The sequence below is a fragment of the Gossypium raimondii genome, chromosome 11 (genome assembly GCF_025698545.1).
Source record: "Gossypium raimondii isolate GPD5lz chromosome 11, ASM2569854v1, whole genome shotgun sequence".
In the NCBI taxonomy this organism is placed as follows: Eukaryota; Viridiplantae; Streptophyta; class Magnoliopsida; order Malvales; family Malvaceae; genus Gossypium; species Gossypium raimondii.
The window spans coordinates 31,230,478-31,235,526 of NC_068575.1; the positions used below are offsets into that span (position 1 = coordinate 31,230,478).

Consider the following 5,049-nt stretch of genomic DNA (forward strand, 5'->3'; position numbering starts at 1 on the left):
AATCATCCATTATGCCAGGAAATCGCATAGACTTAAAAACGTTAAATGTTACCTGATTATCTTGAACATGCATAGTGAGCTCGCCCTTCTGCACATCAATAAGGGTCCTTCCAGTTGCTAGGAACGGCCTTCCTAGGATGATTGGTACTTCTTTATCTGCTTCAAAATCTAGAATTACAAAGTCAGCAGGAAAGATAAACTTATCTATACGTACCAATACGTCCTCGATTTTTCCTTCTAGATGTGCTAAGGATCGATCTGCTAGTTGAAGCATAACTGTAGTTGGTCTAACTTCTTCTATCCCCAACTTCCTAAATATTGACATAGGCATCAAGTTGATACTTGCACCTAAGTCACATAATGCCTTACCACAATATGTTGCTCCAATGTTGCACGGTATGGTAAAACATCCAGGATCCTTCAATTTTGGGGGTAGTTTGTCTTGAAGATATGCACTGCATTCCTTCGTCAGATCTACCATCTCAAATTCTGCAAGTCTACGTTTCTTAGACAAGATATCTTTCATGAACTTGACGTAGTTTGGCATTTGCTCAAGTGCCTCAACCAACGGGATGTTGATGTGAAGTTTCTTGAGTATGTCAAGGAACTTCTTGAATTGAATCTCCTACTTCTATTTCTGAAGTCTGAGGGTAGGGTGGTGGTGGTTTCATTACTGAGACTGATTCTAGTTGATTCATCTTCAGCAATTCTGCATCTAACGACGTTGTTACTTGATTAGAATTAGCTGGTCCTGAGGTTACTTTGTTAGGTTTTGCAGATTCTAGTTCTGGTGAAACTGAAATTACAACACTTGGTTGAACTTCTTCTGAAGCTTGAGCATCAGCTGGCTCCTTTTCAACTTCGACAATGTTAGGATCTACTGTCTTTCCGCTCCTCAATGTCAATGCTTTACAATGTTCCTTCCCTAGATTTCTCGGATTCTCCGTGTCACTAGGTAGATCACCTTGTGGTCGGTTTTTAGAGTTCAGTAGCAAGCTGGCCCACTTGATTCTCCAAATTCCTTAGAGTGGCGTCATTTTTTGCCATGTACGCCGTCAATAGATTCTCTAAGCTATTGGATGGTCCTGCTTGGGTTGGTTTCTGAACTTGTTGGAGGAAACTAGGTGGCTGAGTTGGTCTAGGTTGGGCGTAAGTGTTACTGGTTCCAGCCCCTTGGTTACTCTAGGAAAAATTCGGGTGATTTCACCACGATGAGTTATAAAATTTGGATTGCAGTATTTTGGTTACCCATGTAATATACAGATTCGGGGTTCGATGGACATTCTTCAAACAAATGTCCTTTCCCACAATACACACAGGCTATATTCTCAAATTGGTTAGGTGGTTGGGCTGCAAAACTGTTAGACCCATTAGTGGTAAGATTCTTAAGCATTGAGGATATTGAAGATACCTGAGATGCGAGTGAAGTGAGAGCGTCCACTTCATGTATTCCAGCGACTCGTCTTCCTGACGCTGCTCGATTGGTTGGCCATTGATAATTGTTGCTGGCAATCCTCTCAATAATTTTGTAAGCCTCATTATAAGACTTAGAAAGGAGAGCACCATTAGCAGAGACGTCCACTACCATCCTCGTGTGAGCGTTGAGACCATTATAGAATGTCTCAAGTTGAATACAATATGGGATTCCATGATGAGGGCACTTTTGTAATAACTCTTTGTACCTTTCCCATGCTTCGTACAGGGACTCATCATCCATTTGTTGGAAGGCTCTCATTCCTCAACTTGGCAATCTTGCTCGGTGGGAATACTTCATGAGGAATCTCTCGGCTAACTCTTGCCATGTAAAAATAGAGTTCGGTGGCAATGAGTTCAACCAGGCACGAGCCCTGTCCCTTAGCAAATATGGGAATAGCTTTAGTCGTAATGCATCTTCGGGTACTCCGGCTAACTTGAAAGAATCGCTCACTTCCATAAATAGTCTTAAGTGAAGATGAGGATCTTCAGTAGGCATTCCACTGAATTGGCCCACAGTCTGAAGCATCTGGAACATGACTGGCATCAGCTCAAATTGTTGTGCCTCGATTTTGGGTCTCCTAATACCTAGATTAAGATCTTTAAATACTGGCACGGCATACTGTTTTAAAGCTCTATCCCTATCATCAACAATAAGGATAGGATTCTGAGCAAGGTTTTCTCTGTTTCCTTGATTCATATTCTCAAAGTTTATCTCTTCGGTCCTTCTCTGGTTCACTTGTCTTCTTCACTGTCGAAAGGTTCGATCTATTTTAGGGTCCACAGGGAGTAAGTCGATAATCTGGTCAATACTCATAAACACCTGAAATAATCACAGAAAGATTAAGTAAGTAAAGATTTAAATAGGAAAATAAATAAACCAAAATGTAAAAACAGATTCACAAATAATGGCTTTTTTTTAAAAACAGTCCACGGCAATGACGCCAAAAACTTGGAACGACGAAAATGTGCAAGTGTACACAATCGCAACAAGTAATGAAGTGATAAGTAAATGTCGAGTTATCGTACCCACAGGGACTGTAAAAAGGAATATTTATGAAATTAATGTTAAAACACGTTGGTGATGGAAAATATTTTGGTTTAAAGATAATTAAAAACTAAGGGTTAAAAACTAAGTAAAAAATTAAAAATAAAAAGGTTCTAATGCACGATTTCAGATAAGGTTTAATCAAGATGATGTAATTGTGTTGGATTAATTACATTCCTTTAACTTAGAATTATTAAACTTATGTTTATACTGCTACGAACAAATTCACGGCAACTCGGTAATTTGCTAACTACTGCTCATACATACTTATTAAATTAATCAATCTCTTGATCATTTTCCAATGTCAATCCAAGCGATTAATCAATCTTCACAAGCATATAAAAGATCAATTGAGGTAACATAGTATTTCTACCTTGAAACAGTTTAATCACAATAATCTTGCAAGTTATGCAAGGCATATGTATCGCCAAATACAATGTTAAATTAACTTCAGCTACCTTAGAAGAATAAACATGCACTGATTAAGTATTGTGTCGATTAATTACAATTTCAATACGATTTAATAATTAATTCATTAGTTATATAACAATTAATATTGCAAGAATAACTTAGGCATGATTTTACTTAATCAAGCATCTTACCGAGGCCTATAACAGCACAAACACAACTTCAATAATTCAAGCAGGCAAAATGTAATCAACCCAACACGGATTAAATTCAAGCTAGATTGATTAAAATAACCATTTAAATATCATAAATATTCATAAACATGTTTGTTAAAACAACAATGAAATTTAAAGAGATAGGGAACAAGAAGCAAATCCAGTGTTTCTCCGTGGCTTGACTGATTTCTCCATTCTTCATTCTTCGTTGTCCTCAGCTATCAAGGTGGCTTATGAACAATTTAATTTCTACTCAAAAATGGCTGATGAGGACCTCTTTCCCAAGAGAAGAAATCAGCACTTGAACAAAAGGAAAAATGGGAAGGAAAAGGTGAGAGAAAGTGAGAGAGGAGAAGAGAGAATGAGAGTGTGAGGGATGAGGTGTGTTTGATCAGCAAGGGGTGGTTTTTATAGCTAATTGTAGCTGCTAAAAATAGTAAATTCCATCAGCCAAAGAGAACCCCCTTGGCCGGCCACACACATGGCAAAGTTGAGAGATTCAACTTTGCTAAAAATAGCTTGGGGCAAATCCATAAAGCCACATTTTTTTGAGGGGTTTGAATGCAGGGTTGAAAGTTCTTCAAGGGCTTCTTTGCAAGCTTATTTAGTCAGCTAAAATGCTAATTTGGGTCAGCATATGGACGGTTCTGGGCAGCTCAATTGGTGGCTAGTTCGGTTCACTAGATTCGGTTCAACCAATGCGGTTCAACTAGACCCTTTTTTCCATAATTAATTAATAATAATTTAATTATCCCAAATTAAATTAGGAATAAATTAAAATTAATTATATTATGAATTAACACACATTTTTGGACCATCTTAGGCTGGAAATAAATTTGCCTCGATGCTTCAAATTGCTTCTCGGTTTTATTCTTCGAGCATTGTCTGCCAAGCCAATTTTCGCCCTTTGTGCGAATCTGTCGAAAATTATTAAAATTAATAAAAATTAACTATAGAATTAGTTAAAATTCATCATGTTCATATTTTTAACATAATTTAATTATTTTATAATATTTAATTATTTTTCGACAAGAATTTAACCGAAATAGCATGATTTTAAGTTAAAAAGGGCATGTAAAAACACATAAATTTTCGTGTTTCCAGTAGTATTTTTGTGTAAGTACACTTTTAATTTTTTTGAACAGATTGGTTAATAAAATTATTCATGAATTACATTAATACTTTGTATAATTTTCCTCACAAGGTTTTTAGATGCAAAGCAAAATGGAAGCAAATGTTGCTCACTGGTTGCCTAAATGTTTAACTAATACTAATTGGTATTATGTGGTCGAATTGTAGTACGAAAAGACAACTTGTATTAGTATACGAACCTAAACATGTCCTTAGTATAATAAAAAATAAGCAAATCAATTGAAAGAATAATATGTCATCTACCAAGTCCTATTAGGGAGATACCTTGTCTTGGGCATCAGAGTGGATGACTCCCAGAAGATAAAGACATAAATATGACTGACTAGACTGATAATACATCGGACAAGACCCAAGCATAATAGATCCTGAATCCGCTTATGGATTTATTCACTTGTAACGTTCATAGTGTGGGATACCTAAATCCTGAGTGAATGGCAGACTATGTATGTGTAACTCGTACACTTTGATGTAAGTAAAAACCTCAATTCAAATAGATAAGGAACATAAAGTTGGTGCGTTAGGTGTATGACTTCTGTAATATGTAGCATTATTCACAACAGTAGAATTCATATCCCAAAACATAGGTAGATGATATCCTCTCATTGGCATTATATGATTGGTGAAAAGTAAACGTGGCCACAGGTCATCCGTCTTTGTGATGGATGACTTGATCACTATTTCATAGTGATTAGATTTCATGAAAGAAGATGTAATGGTTACCATGAGATAAAATAGGATCATATTGGGAGAACG

General features: G+C 36.5%; 1 non-coding gene across 1 annotated transcript; it reads left to right on the forward strand.

The window, feature by feature from the left end:
• The first annotated feature begins 1,643 nt into the window (after positions 1-1,643).
• Positions 1,644-1,745, forward strand: LOC128035100 (small nucleolar RNA R71). The gene has a single exon (XR_008191504.1). It is a non-coding gene; the product is annotated as a small nucleolar RNA R71 (small nucleolar RNA).
• The last annotated feature ends 3,304 nt before the right edge of the window (positions 1,746-5,049 follow it).